The sequence below is a fragment of the Acromyrmex echinatior genome, chromosome 8 (genome assembly GCF_024713525.1).
Source record: "Acromyrmex echinatior isolate Ae372 chromosome 8, ASM2471352v2, whole genome shotgun sequence".
In the NCBI taxonomy this organism is placed as follows: domain Eukaryota; kingdom Metazoa; phylum Arthropoda; class Insecta; order Hymenoptera; family Formicidae; genus Acromyrmex; species Acromyrmex echinatior.
Window position 1 is genome coordinate 14,130,494 of NC_141859.1, and position 16,210 is coordinate 14,146,703.

A 16,210-nucleotide genomic window follows, 5' to 3' on the forward strand; every position below is an offset into this window, starting at 1 on the left:
TTCTCAATACAATAAAAAATATAATCATAATAATAATATTAGGTAAGTACTATTAATTGATAGTGAAATAGTGACTCAACTACAGTAGTTACTTGGATTTCGTGAAATATTGTTTATAATAATTACATTTTTTTCTAGTTTAGATAAAAACTTTTTTATTAAAGCATTCTGTTTCATAGTAACTAATTAATCATTGTGAGATAATTTTAAGGAATACATTCAAAATTTTTTCTCTAAAGTCGCTCAGCAGTATGCGGTACTGTCACCAGAGGGACATAGCGGAGTTTAGTTTCTCCCACAGCTTCTATATACGATATATGTATATATATATATATATATATACACATACGCTATATATATGTATATATATATATATATATATATATATATATATATATATATATATATACACGCTACTAGATTGCTTAAAGCGAAAAGCACAGACTCTTGCATAATGCTATAACGTATAAAAGGCATAAGAAAATCAATCAATCACAGTCCTTTATTTCATGAAAAGAAAAAAAATAGAAAGGAAGGACTTTAATTGATTCATCTTCTTATGCTTCATGTGTTATGCGTCATGCAAGTCTGTGCTCCCCGCTTAACTTCTTAGAATAAGGTTATGTGAAATGGACCCCGAAATTGTATGGTAGTTCTGCGCATGCATCACAAATATACCCAAAGGAATGCAGTATGGCTGTGTTTTGTATCAACTGTTCATATGCTAAACGTATAACCTTATGAAAGTGGTGTGATTTCATAGCGAAAAATATTGTTTCTTTTGAAAGAGAAAGAGTTTAAGTAAAAAGGTAAAGATATTGGAAAGACAATTGAATATTAATAAATGTGTATAAAAGATGCGATTTTATTCAATTCCTTATAAATTAGAATAATTTATAATAACTGGATTATGAAAATAAGTATTTGGTGATTTTAATACTGTTAAATAATAAGGTTAACCTGTCAAAATAGTGTGCTGTGTGCGCATGTGCAGATATATGTCACGCGGAGCAGTTCTCGACGCATGTGTACATCAAAATTGGGAGCCACTTTTTCAGAGTGCAAACATGTAACAGTCTAGTAATATATATAGAAATCTGTGGTTTCTCCTAAGAAGAAAACCACTCACAAGGAAAGTTACCCAATTAGTTTTGAAAAAGATTAGAAGTTGTAATATCCTATCGTACTCTATCTTCTATTAACTAAAATGAATGCTATTCGGAAAATTTGATATTCGTTAGAAGAATGGAATTAAAGTTCGCTCTGAAAATGGGTAAATGAAATTTTTTCATAAATTTTTACTTTTTGGTTTTTTCTACATATGTATGAGTAATAACGTAAGTAGAATAGAAAAAAAACTTGGATTTCAATTCCATTGGTAGCTTCAAATGTATTTCTAATTTTTCTTATAGAAAACAGAACTTACAATAAAATATTTTTAATTAAAGAATTGTAATGCCTATGAGAGCCGAACATTAGATGTCCGCATGTAAAATTTATTCAATTAATATATAATATAACAATGGACGTTTCGATCCTACTGCAGATCGATTTCGATCCTTCTCAATATCGTAATAACAATCAATACAATACAATTAAAAAATTGATGGATCATACAATTAAAAATTGAACGAAAAATCGAATTATACGACATGTGGCTGTGTCTTGTGATGTAGTCGTAAGAAATTGTTATGGCCAAGCGTATTCTCACTGTAATCAAGTTAAATGATGAACGCAAAGATAAAATATTTTTAATTTTTCAAATTTCAATTCATTGAAAACGTATAATAATACATTAACGAAAATGTATAATAAATAAGAAAGTAAATGTATATATGTATATACATATACTTCATACATTCGTGTAACTTTATAAGTGTATCATATCCAAACGCAATTCGAACTTTGGGAGGAATAAATAAAAATATGTTAACACCACCCACCATTGAAATCAAGATCTAAGTTTTCCTTTCTATTCCACTTACTTATATATTACTCACATGTACGAAGGCAAGTCAATAAGTTCTTAGAAAATCTGTCAAGAGGGCACTCGCAGTGTCATGTCATTTTTGACAAGTAGCGTCTTTCAGCTGATTACTGTCAAATTTTGAGCGGAATTCATCGCGTGGTTTCATATCTGTAGATGATTAAAGCGAACAATCTTTGTATTTTTTACAAAATGGAAAAAAACGAGTTTCGTACAATGATCAAACATCTACATATATACGTATGAAAGGTTTAACACCGAAAGAAATCAAAGCCGAGTTGGATAATGTTCCGGATAAGCTGAGTTGATAATGGATGTAGCACATCTGCACCAACGTTTGCGACTATATACAATTGGATGAATGAATTTAAACATAATCGTACATCCACATGTGATGCACCTCGTTCGGGACGTCCAATTGACGCTGCTACGCCAGAAATTATCGATAAAATCCACGATATTGTTTTGATTGATCGACGAGTGAAAGTGCGCGAGCTTGTTGAGGCCACAGGCATATTACATGGCACAGTGATTTCAATTTTGCATGAACAATTGGGTATGAAAAAGCTATCGAGTGCCGCGTTTGCTCTGTGGATATAAGCGCGACCGTGTGACGATTTGAAAACAAGGTTTGGAGATGTTTCAACGTAATCCAGATGAATTTCTGTGTCGATTCATTACTGTGGACGAAACATGATCCATTACTTCACATCCGAGACGAAGGAACAGTCAAAACAATGGACTTCACCGAATGAACCAGCTCCGAAGAAGGCGAAGATCGTGAAAGGCAATAGCCACAGTTTTTTTGGATGCACGCGGTATAATTCATATCGATTACCTTCCGTCGAAGCAAACGATCAATGGCGATTACTACGCAGCCTTATTGGATCGCTTCAACAACATTTTAAAGAAAAAAACGTTCCCATTTGGCGAAGAAGAAAGTGCTCTTTCATCAAGACAATGCACGGATTCGCACGTGCCCGGCACCGATGGCCAAATTCAATGAATTCCGCTACGAATTGCTTCCCCATCCAGCATATTCCAGATTTAGCCCCCTGCGACTATTTCCTGTTTCCAAACCTGAGAAATGGTTCGGAGGAAAGAGCTTCACTACCAGAGAGCAGCTCATCGCCGAAACAGAGACTTACTTTGAAGGGTTGAACAAATCACATTATTCGGACGACTTGAAAAAGTTGGAGAATCGTTAGAGTTTAAGTGTATCGAGCTGAAAGGAGACTAGAGTTGAGAAATGAATCAATAAAAAAAAATGTGTTTTACTATGTTTTTCTAAAAACTTATTGACTTGCTCTCGTATATAGAAAAACTTGAAAAAAAAAATTATGAAAAAATGTCATTTAAACTCATTTTCAGAATCGTTTATAACGGATTTTGAATCCATTTCACTAACGCATCAAATTTTTCGAGCGAATGGTATTCATTTTAACAGTTAACAGGAGGTAGAATATATAACTTCTAACTGTTTCAAAACTATTATAATTGGACATCTGGGTATCTTACCTTGTCAGTTTACTGTAAAAAACGCAGCATTGGATTAGAATTTGGAAGACAAAAATAAATGAAAAATGCATACATTTGTAACTGTGTATTATATAGTTTTAATAAGAACAATAAGTAAATTAAGTGAACTAAGAAAATATAGTATTAATAATTTGAAATTGATTAATATTACTATACGGTTAATGTTACTATATTTCCACTTTTCACTTAATTTAGAGTATTCTTATTAGAATTTTATAATATAGTATATACAATTGAGGCGCTATTTACTAAATTTATAGTAATTACTAATATGACTTTTTTCTCTGAGTGCATTAATTTGATTTGTCATTTTTTAAAAATATTTATTCACTGTAAATAAATGTTTAGTCACAATTGTACTATTCAAAGAAATATGTATTAAGATTTAATAAATTTTTTTCAGTGCAATAATTTATTTTTCAAAATAATAAATTAAATCACGAAGATAATTTTTAATTTTTTAATTACATTATGACATTTTTTTCTAGCTGTCATCAAACACTAAAGTGATAGTTTCATAGTGATAATTTTAAAAGTTACTCAAAACTTTTAGTTTAGTCATAGCTAGAAAAATATAATGTTTACATTATCATCAGGTTATCACAAGTTAATTAAAAAATGAAATATCAAACCTTAATATACCTATCTACATTAAACATTTAGTTTTTATGCAAGATTACTTTATATATATGTATATTGTAAAATATATACATAAAATATATTTTATTTTTACATTCATTAGAAAATAATCAGAGCGTAACGTAGACCTTTAATGAAATTTACTTTAGCAAATATAATCTAAAGCCAAAAATAAATAAAAAATATTTCTTACAGGATATCACAAGACAGTAATCTGACATTCTAAAATGAAGTATCTTTCGATTAAAAGGCGAAAAAAATTTTTTAATTATTTCGTAAGAAACGTGTAAAAAGGATTTTTTTTTACATTAACATGTATTTTACTCTGGAGTTATGATGGTTAATCGATATTATCGTTGGCTGGCTGCTCTCGAATTATTTTAATTTGTGCCTAATTCCATCGACAAATAAAAAAAAAATGATAATATAAACAATAACATAAATAATAGTATGATCTCGGTGTGTCACGATTTTGTAATCTTGAATATTGATATATGATGTTTATTATTAAGCTGATGGAGTTTCGTTCTTATGTTTTAAAAAGAGCCAGTGGTAACTTTAAGAACATTTTATTAAAAAAAATTCAAGATAGATCTTTTGATCTCATAATTGTTTGTTCTGAATAAATACTCTATAAGAAAGTTATAAAAGATTAATACGGAATCGGTGTACGCGGAGTCAGGTACGTAATCAAGAATTTGTACAGTTTCTTATCACCAATTAATTATCACTAATTAATGACACAATGTAGATATCTGCAATATTGAGTATTTAGTCATTGTATTTAGTCAATGTACATATACATAAGTCAACCACAAGATATTAATAATAACTGAATTGCTCATTCCCTATAAGTGCTGAATTATTAAATTGCTCTAGTTTAAAATTTTCGAGGCCACCAAGCAGTATCATCGTCTTGCGTAAATCAGCATCCCTATATAGAATATCTATTACTATCGCCAGATGTCTTTTCGAGCATTTTAATTGAAGATTCTTTAAAAGAAGAGACGATCTAGAGACGATCTATCGATAAAGGTTTACGATACTTTATTAATTTTTTACTTAAAAATTCTTAGCGACCAAAGTTCAAATTAAGTAAACGTTACCGACAGAACTAATTTAAACATTGACGAAAAACAAGCTTGATGAATCATTTATATTTTTGAAGTTTAGCCAAAAATTTATAATTTCTGACGTTGTCATCAATGTTGATTAGATATTCTGTCAGATTATTTCTGCGCGGAAATTTATTTTAAAGTTATCAACGAATGTCAATAGATATTATAGCTGATAAAGTGACACTTCTTCTTGTAATAGGGATTACAAGATACAGATTTCTATCCATTACATTATTCAGACTTCCACCGACTGCAAGCTAAGCGATTAAGCAATAGGGGATTAAAGTAATTTGTGTTATTATGTCTGAAAGTATCAGCGCGATAAATCAACTAGCCATAACTAAGATTCACCAACCGTTGATCCATTTACAGTAAAGCTATGTATGAAAAGATCGGACAATTAAATTTCTCAATTATTATGAAATAATAAATTCATATTTTTTTTAACTTTGATAGCGAATACAAGTTCATAAATTATTTGCAAATGCACTTATTTGATTCAATGTAGCTGAAATTTATAGAATTAGGATAAATGGAAGTTCATTTTCTCAAATTTTCAATACAAATGGACTTTAATTGGCTTTTTCTTATATGGTCACAAAATTGACAATTTGTTTTCCCGCTACTTCCGTGACTTTACGCCCAGATATGCAATTTTCGATCATATCGAATGCTATGCTGCGAATATAATAGAATTTTCGATGAGCCACATATTTACCTTTTGCCTTGCAATAATTCAGCCACTAGTTGATTGTCTGCACGTTTATTATTGATCCGCGCGTACGTTCGCAAAGCGACTGATGGATATGATTAACGACACGTGGCATAGGCGACGCGCTCACATTTTTTGACATAACAGCTGTACGAAAAAGTTACCCTCGGGGCGGAGGGGGGGGGGAGGTATTCCTTCTCACATCGTAACGCTAACCGTATATCTTTCCTGGCGAATACATTTCCAAAGTCAGGTTATGCCCGAACGATAAATATCGCCATAAAATCGTGAAAGACAAGTTAAACGATGCGCTTCGCGACACGCTGGAAAAGACTTCTAATTAATTAAACTTCACCGAGCGTTCAAATGAAAACGCGAACCTCATTGTCCCGTCATTCTGCTCTGCGGTTTATCGATCGACAGGCACGCGAATGCAGCTGTAAAATCAACATCGAAAAAAAGGTTGAGTAACCTACTTTTCATTTTGCAGCGAAAAGGAAATGCATTTTGCATTTGATAAACGCTAACACAATAGCGTTTCTCTTTTGAAGCCTTTTTGCCCATTCTGTCTTTAACATAACAAATTAAAAAAAAAAGTCGCAGACAAGATACAAAATCTTTTTACTTGTTTCTAACGTTCGTTGCTCTTCCCAGCCAAATTTCATTGATGTCATATTACTGAGATATGTATGTTTAAATCTCTTAATACAGTTTGAAGATTTCTTTGACCACAAGGGATGATCTGCCCGATTTCAATACTCAGCACGATGCTTTTTCACTCGTCGTTCTCATTATGTCGTCCTCGAGGGAACAACTTCATTTCTCATCAGCTCGTCATAAAAGCATCCTCGCCGACATTATTTTAATGATCGTTATCCATATACAGAAAGAAAAAAGGAAATTCCAGACCGAAAGAAAAGAAAGAGAAATAAATAGGCCATGGTGGCTGTTCGATTTAGTATAAAGAGAGACTCAATTGATATTTTTCATTCAATTAGGCTAAATTAATTTTTCAGTTCTCGAAACGAATTCACCAATAATTTCATCTCCATCAAAACAACAAAAATTAAAGTTCAATTGACCAAAAATTAAAGTTTCTTGCCAAACTAAACTAAATTAATTTTTCATCTCCGATATCAACCGATTGATTTTGTGAATTATAATTTATCTCTATTAAAACAGTAAAAATAAAGAATTAATCGACGTTTTTGCTAAACCAAAATATCAAGATTAATTTTCCAATCTTAGTATCGATGAATTTCATTACTTAATTAAGTTACTTCACAGTAATAATAAAAATAAATTCCATAAAAATTTAGCAATATTTCTCAATAAATAAAACTTTCCGTATAATTTTTACGATTAATTGATCTTTGTCTTTTTAATTAATTTATCTATCTTTCCTCGAATAAAATATATGATACATATGATTTGTGAAAAAAGAAAGAGTACGGAAGTTGAAAAAGAGGAGCCTTACCGCGTAAGCGCGTGTAGCGACGACGAGGCGCGTACGAACGCCCGTGAAGCTTTTAAATGGCAATCGATCGTCGCCGTTGCGATGAGGTCAACGTTGGTTATCCTGAGCGCTGGTTATACGCGGACCAACGCGAAGGAAATTCGTAGCTAGCAGACGGCAGCGCGCGATCGTCGTAGCGTTGTATCAATGCCGTAATGAATCCCTCGATTGCTCACAAATCAGAATGGAAAGGTAGATGTGGGTGTGATGACGTCGGCATGCGTGATAGCAAATCCGTGTCATCACACCATCATCGTTTCGTATCACCGAGAATGTCCGCGATCACGTTACGTTTTACGTAGCATCATTTACGATCAAAACGAAAACACGCTTGAGACGTTGATAAACGTTGGTGAAACGGATATTTGAATGATCACATCGTCATTATCGTCGAGTTAACAGGACACACGAGATCTCCCCTGGGATATAATGGGAGTCACAAATAGATCAGCCGGTGATTGGGCGGGCACTGTCTTTCATTTCACATAGCAGCGGTACTGATACCATCATTATCAGCATGATCATTATCATCATCACTATTATCGTTGTCGTCGTTGTCGTTGTCGTCGTCGTCGTCACCTTTATCACTTCACGAGCGCACCGAGCGCGAATCAACGACGACGACGAGCCGGCGCGCGAAAGGACACCTGGTTGACAACGAATCCACGTACAGCATGCGTATGCACGCCTACAAATAACAGTAGCACACACTAAGGGTGTCCGCTTTTTCTCCCTCCGGCGGAGGATCACGGCGCATTTCACCGCGATGGGCGACGTAACGAAAGTCTCGCACGGCACGTACAAGAGCTGGCTAGTTGGCTAGTTGGCTGGTTGGCAGGGTTGGCTGGCTGGCTCGTTCGGGTGTCGAGACGCGCAATCTCGAGGAATCGTCCAACGACGGCGCCACGCTCCGCTCAGCGTCGCGACGCCGGCGTTGATGGCGCGGCGAAAATTCGAGACGATGATAACGTCGACGACCATGGGGATAAAGAGGATTGCTGTTGCACTGACAGTGGCCAATGCAGCTATGGCTACTAGGGCTTTCGTTTGATTCAATACGCTACGCAGTTGATACGAACAATCCAAGAAAGAAGAACTCAAATCATTTAATCGCTTAATGGAAAATGATATGATACGAATTGGTAAAACTGTATCTCGTTTAAAAGAGCAGAATAGTTTTAAACGTGACGTTTATTATTATATAATTTATTTTTAAATTTTAATGAAAATCATTGAACAACTTTTCATGAGAAAAAAAGTTGTACTGTTTCATTAGAAGAGAAACAGCAGCTCTTTACTGATCTACAGAAATTGCGACGCGTTATAGAAGAAGTAAGGAACATAGAATAATATTAAACTTGTGGAGCAAGTGTCTGAATAATATAAGAGAATTTTATATAAGCACAATTGATATTATTTTGCGTTTATATCATTTAAACACAAACATTGAATAAACAAAATTCATAAATTTAGATCAATTTAGGATCAATTTAGGAATATTAAATATTATTACAATTTTCGAAAAATGTTATTTATTAAAAATAGGAAATTATAACACGGCTATTATAACTGTTCCTTTTGTACAATATGTACATAAAAGAAAAAAATAACAGATCAACTATCGAGTAATTAAATGGCGAGAGATTGCCGGAATAAACGCGTAGGTGGAGAAACTTTGTCCATACTTTTTTTTACTTTTCGTGGAAATATGGCCTGGTCGTTCGAGGAAGTTGAAAGCAAAAATGACGTAAGGCATAAAAGCGTTCAATTACTTGATTTAAAAAGCTTCAAAAAAAGTAAAATTAGAATTAACCGGTCGATAAATCAACTATGAGTCAACCGAAATTGATCAATATACATGCGAGTATCTCGAGTCTTTTATATATTTGATGCTTCGTATTATACACGCGCGCACGCACACACATACATACAATGGAACTTCTTCATATAATGCATTATAAACACGTATACCGGTTTCGGGAGTCATATAACATATACAGAATGTCTCACAATCACTAAATTTTCTCTTAAGGACATATTCTTAAGGTAATTTTAAAACGAAAATTCTAATACGAAAATGTCGAAGATACAATAACTTTTTGAATTATATAAGCTAACTTTAAATGCTTACAAGTATAAAATCATTTTTTTTAGAGCCTTTATTATTATTTTTGGATTCTTTTGAACATTCTAAGATGAAAATCCTAATACGAAAATATCGAAGCTATAATTGCGAATTATACATTATCTTTAATCCATTATAATTCAAAAACTATTGTAACTTCGACATTTCTCAAAATTATCTCAAGAATATAGCCTTAAGAGGAAATTCAGTAGTTATGAGATACTTTGTATTTTTAAGAAATAACGCAAAATTACTTGTAAGGCCAATATTACATGCGTATGTTTTTTGTTGTACGACGAATTTTTCAAGCGTGTTACTTAATTGGTTGCAAGACAGAGAATTTTGGACTTTTTTGTTCTATAGCTAATCAACAGGCTTAAAAAATGTACGATAAAAAACGGACACATGTAATATTGACCTAAGATTGTATATTAATTGCGTACAAGCCAACCCGTCACAACGTTAGAAAATAAAATAAAATAAAATAAAAATAAAAAAACTCTCTATGCAAAAGTCGCTGTGATTACCAGTGGACAATTGCAACAATTGCATGTGCAAATAAACTACTCCCTACTTGTAATGTTGTTATCGTTTTCTTTATCTTTTTTCGGTAATGATCATTACTTTTTTTCTGTCTGTAATGATAATGTTGTCACATCATTATAGTAATGAATTCAGCCGTTACTTTTTATTATTACTTTTTTTTTTATTATTACTTTTTATTATTACTTTGATCTTTTATTAAAACTTCATTAGATCGCATTATTTTAGTGGCTAGAAATATTTTATAATATTTTATAAAAAATTTAAATATCGACAAATGCTTTATACAATAAGAAGCAATGCTTACATTGGTCAAAGTTGGATCTTGAGTGCTTCAATTTCATGTGAATTTATATACTGAAACAAAATGCATGTAATTTTATATGAAAGTTATATATGTTTATGACTGGAAAATTATCTAAATATGACTGGAATTTTTTTCTAGAGTTTTTAAAAAAATATACATTAATGGTAAAATATATGTGAAAATACTACTTTTTACTAGGTTTAGCCTTCTGTTCGCCTTTATATTTTGTATGTGAATTTTTGTATTGTGAAATTTCATATTCAATGGAATTCCAAAAATACATATTGCACGTGAAGTTAATATAATCTGTAATTTTCCATGTAGATTGCAATATTATATGATTATACTAGTAAGATCGCAAAAGATTCAGTATAATCATATAAATATTTTTTTCAGTGAGCATGCGATTATAGCTCAGCGTTAGTGTTAAGTTACTCCAGAAATCGAAGAACTATAGGTTCGAATTCCATCGATACTATAAATGCGTTTTCAAAAATTGTAAAATAAAATATGCGACGCATTATATAATTAATAAATTGTATTTAAAATCATAAATTAATTCTACATATAAATAATAAAAAAAGTAGCGTGTTAAATATTAAAAAATTTTTTTTTCTTATATATGAATTTAATTCCTATATCAGGCTTGGAGTCGGGTTGCACATTTCGACCGATTTTGCCTACCGTCATCCCTATTCTTTTTGTTTCATAATATTTACAAGGGAACAATAACAAGAATGAACTATTTTAGGAATCAATATATGAATTTTAAAAATAGAGCTTAATGATGCTTATAGATCTAATGATAACTCGTATAAACAAATTTTGAATCTCAGAAGAAACATTCTCAACAATATATTCCTACATCAATTTGTAATTCTTTTTTTGCAAAACAAGAAAATACCTTTCAATCTCATATGAGGAAAGAGGAAATCATTCTCTCGAAAAAAATAAAATGGATGTTGCAAAAAAATAAAAGAAGAATTTATAATGATATATTTCCGATTCATTATCATGTATTGAATAATCAGCCGTATCAGTACTAGTTTGGATTTCCATACTCAATATCAGTTATTTATCTACGGTGATAATTCTTGTCCAACAATCATTTTAACATTAAAATAGATTCTATTGAATTTATTGAAATAACATCAAAGAAAGTTGGTTTATAAATTTATTAATTTATTAATTTTCTGACTTTAAAATTCCTGAAAAAGTTAGGGGATATTTGTTAGGGGAAACGCGTTACCTTCATTTAATAAAAAAAGAACTTTATTAGAAATTATAAAAAAAAAAATTTAGGAGAAAATTAAACCTAATCATATTTTAAGTATCAGGAATTGTACCACATCTATATTGAAAAATTATTTATCTTTTGTTCAAAATAACATAATTAGTAAACGATTAACTCAACTAGTACGATACACAAAACAATTTTGCACTAATAATTCAGACATCATTTTCACTAAGGCAGACAAGGGAAATATTACTGTAACTCTAAATAAAAATATTTACATTTCGAAAGTCAAAGAAATGCTTGATGATTCTAACATCTACGTACTAAAGTCGTAAAAAATCCTATCAATATTCTCACAAAAAAAGTTCAACTATTATCACATTGGCAAAATAAAAATTACATTTCAAATAGTACGTACAAAAAAATATCATGTAGTGAAGGTAACTTATCTCGTGCTTCCAAAAGTGCATAAACCTAATTGTTTAGGATCATAATTTCTTCAATTGACAGTCCTTTACATTCATTGGCTTCATTTTTACACGACATTATTTCTGAAAAATCTCCTAAACCTTTCAGTAAAAATCGAAAACAGTTTTCATCTTGCACAGAAATTAAGAGGCGGAGAAGTTAGGCGGTTGGAAACTAATTATTCTTTAATTTCTCTTGATCATCTCGTTGTTTACTAACATTCCATTAGATTTGGCGATTGAGAGTGTGACTAATAGTAGAATTATATAAAAGAAATCAACGACTATTCTGAAAAGAATTTTTTATAGCACTAGAATTAATACTTAACTCGACGTATTTCACTTTTAATGGGGAGATATACAAACAGAACTTTGATACATCAATGGGATCGCCTTTATCGCCTATTATGGCAGATTTAGTCATGTAAGACTTAGAGACTAAAGCAATAGCAATGTTAGGCTTTCAATTGTCCTTTTACTTCAGATATGTTGATGATATCGTGATGGCAGTCCCATTTGATATGATTGATTTTATTTTGACAACTTTTAATTCGTTTCATCCGAGATTGCAATTCACCTGGGAAATAGGAGGCAATAGTATTAATTTCTTAGATATAACAATGTATTAATAACAATAACTGTTCAGATTGGTACCACAAACCAACATTCTCAGAACGATAACTGAACTATTTACCTCACTATTTACCTCCTATTTCTCACAAACAAGATATCATAATAGGTATGTTGGACAAAACTATATTACTCTTAGATCCAAAATTTCATTATAATAATATTAAGTTCATTATTTGTACATTACTAAATAATGACTATCCGACAAAATTTGTTTTTGACATGATCAATAGTCGTCTAAAATTGGTTTAACAAAAATTTTTTTAGTAATAATGTCCCAAATGAAGATATGATTAGTGATCGTGTATCTTGGTTTTTGTTATCACATATTGATTCTACGTCAGTGAAATTTTCGTCGATTTGTAAAGACACCAACATACAATTAGCGTTTTCCAGCGATAACAAATTAAATAGATTCACAAAAGTATTCCAAAATTTCCAAAATTTGGTAATAAAAATGTGAGCTATAAGATTTGTAAAGATTGAGATACATCATATATGGGACAAATATGCAGAAAACTTTCCAGCAGAATATTTGAACATCATAGACATATAAATTGGAACATTGACACTCAATCTGTAATTATTGAACATCGTATTGAATTTTCATATGACTTCGATTGGGAGAACGTCCAAATTTTAGACAAGAAGAAATTTTTGAACAAAAGATTAATTTCGGAAATTCGTATACATGCAAAGGAATAGCTTTAATTTACGTTCAGATACAGGTCTGCATCATACTTAATATTCAGCGATGCTTGAAAATTTCCCCTGACTGATGTTATAAACCTTTTTAGATTTATAGTTTATTAATTTATTTTGATAAAGTTTTATTAGTTGACAAAAATGTAACAATTTTAATGAGCTATATTTTATATTGAATTTTTTTTCTTTTTTTCTTTTTATTATGTAATTTTTTATTTTACAATTTTAATAATTTTGACAGTTTTTAATTCTTATACAATAATTTATTGCGGTTTTTATCGACTTAACAACTATATACATATGTATGTATTAGGTGTTGGAATTAATTCGTAGCGTTTTACAAGTGATGGGAAGTACTTTCATTAATGTATTTTTTAATGCTCATGTGAAATAAATAACATTCTTTCATTAAAAACGCTACGAATTAATTCCAACACCTAATATTTTGTTCGTCATATTTGCAAATTTGCCTTAATGTTTACTGTGTGACCTCTTACTTCGAAAATAGTTCACATCTGAGTGACATGTTGTCATACACGGACGTGTGTTCTAAAAATGTGTGATCTTTATATTTAATTTTAACAATTCTACTTTTTAAGTTTTAATATGTTCAACAAAGCTTCAGTGCAATGCTTCATGTTCCGTGATGGTAAGTCATTTGTTTACGCATATATCACTTTAATAAGATTTGTTTTTAAAAAAATGTCAGATTAACATCTTTGTTGTGTGCATCTTTGTCAATTTACGAGTAACTTAGGCATTATGGACATGTGAGCTAATTATACTTGTATCATTCTTGCTGAGGAGGACTCTAAAGAGCGTCGAAACATTCAAAATAAAGAAAACATCAATTCGTGCTGATTCTTATCGTCCTTAACTTTAGTATGATATTGTTATTTTTGGTTACCTTCCTGCTAACACTAGGGTTTGTGAAACCCTTTGTCACGCTATAATTCTAAACTGAATACGTATATTTTAATTCAAAACGTGTGAAATTTATACCTTGAAATCAGACAAAGACAAATAAATATGAATTAAATAAATAATATTTTATTTTCAATTAATTACAATGCTTCAAAGAAATTGTATTGGAAAAATTCTCAAAAAATGACTACTTTGGATAAAAAATTCTCAAATTTTAATATAATGTTCAAGCAAAAACCCGAGGAGAATTTTTTTAGTTGATAAAAAAAGATCCTTTGGATAAAAAAAAAGGTACGATTTGAATCGCACAAAAAAATATAATTATTTGAAATATCGAAAATCAACATTTTTGAAAAATCTACATATTTTAAGTTTACAATTAATGAATAAAATTTTATTATTTGAACAATATAAAAAAGTAATAATATAAGCAGATAAAGGATGTATAAATATCATTATAACATGTATAATTCAGTTTATTAGGATTTAGTTTAGAGGATGATGCTCACTTCAAAGCAATAAATCCGCTTCGGCCGAACGATCTCCGAAGACTGACAGAAATTATAAAATTTCTACTATTTATTATATTAAAATATAATTCTTTTTAGTTCTACATTTTCGTGTACTTTTATATTATATGAAACTCAGTAAACATATATTTAATAAAAATTAAAAGGGTACCCTGAAAACTTACAAGCTAATCACATGTGAGTCCCAAGTATTCTCTTTGAATTTTCGTGCATTCTCACATCGAGAACAACGCAAAAAAAAACCATTGCAGGCTTATCATATCTATGGACAGTTAAAATTTTTTTTTAACCTCAATCCGGGTCTTCAAATTATACAATATTATAAAAAAGTTACAGCAATGAAATCGTTGAATCCATGAATATCATGCTAGAGTTAATTGTGTTATTTATTGTTGATAGATTGAGATGCCCACTAATATAATTGACTGGAAAGCTGATCAAATGTTTCCTCACGTGTTTCTAGTTGCAAACTTGCTCGATATGCGCGAGATGTTTTACAATATCAGCCTAACCATCACATGTACTCTTTCCGTGAGCAGTTGCAAAGAATACCATTCAGCTTCAATTTGAAAGTCATTGAAATGTTTGGTTAAATTTATAAACGCCTTCTTGTTTTTAAAATGTTGAGATGCATCAGAAAAATAATAAAGTTTCATTATTTGGCTGAATTTATTTTTTAAATATCTGATAAACTCTTTTTGCATCATGTAAACTGAGACTGAATTGTGTTTAAGACAATTTGTTATCACGCGCAAACGTTTAACTGGAACAACGACCAGGCCATTCTGTTTTCAATCATACTTTATTATCGGAAAAATGATTCATTGCATCGTAGTTATGTAGTGATAACAGATTGTCTTAAACATGATTCAGTCTCAATCTACATGATGCAAAAAGAGTTTATCAGATGTTTAAAAAACAAATTCAGCCAAATAATCAAACTTTATTATTTTTTTTATGGTATACTTTAACATTTTAAAAACAAGAAGGCGTTTATAAATATGATTGAACATTTCAAATTGAAGCTGAATGATATTTCTTTGCAACTGCTCACAGAAAAGATGCATGTGATGGTTTGGCTGGTACTATAAAACGTCTCGCATATCGAGCAAGTTTGCAACTAGAAACACGTGAGGAAATTTTATCAGTTTTTCCAATCATACCAGTGAGCATCTCAATCTCTATCAACAATATCGATTTTATTTACGTGGACAATGAAATATATAATAAA

At 30.8% G+C, this 16,210-nt stretch overlaps 1 protein-coding gene across 1 annotated transcript in view; it reads right to left on the bottom strand.

Moving 5' to 3' along the window:
* ATP8B (ATPase phospholipid transporting 8B) overlaps positions 1-15,835 on the bottom strand; it is a 46,740-nt gene extending 30,905 nt beyond the window's left edge. The window contains exons 1-2 of the mRNA XM_087408805.1: positions 10,353-15,835; positions 7,473-10,320 (exon numbers count right to left, since the gene is read on the bottom strand). The gene's annotated coding sequence lies outside the window, so the exon portion shown is untranslated. The remainder of the gene's footprint in view (positions 1-7,472; positions 10,321-10,352) is intronic.
* Between the last annotated feature and the right edge of the window lie 375 nt (positions 15,836-16,210).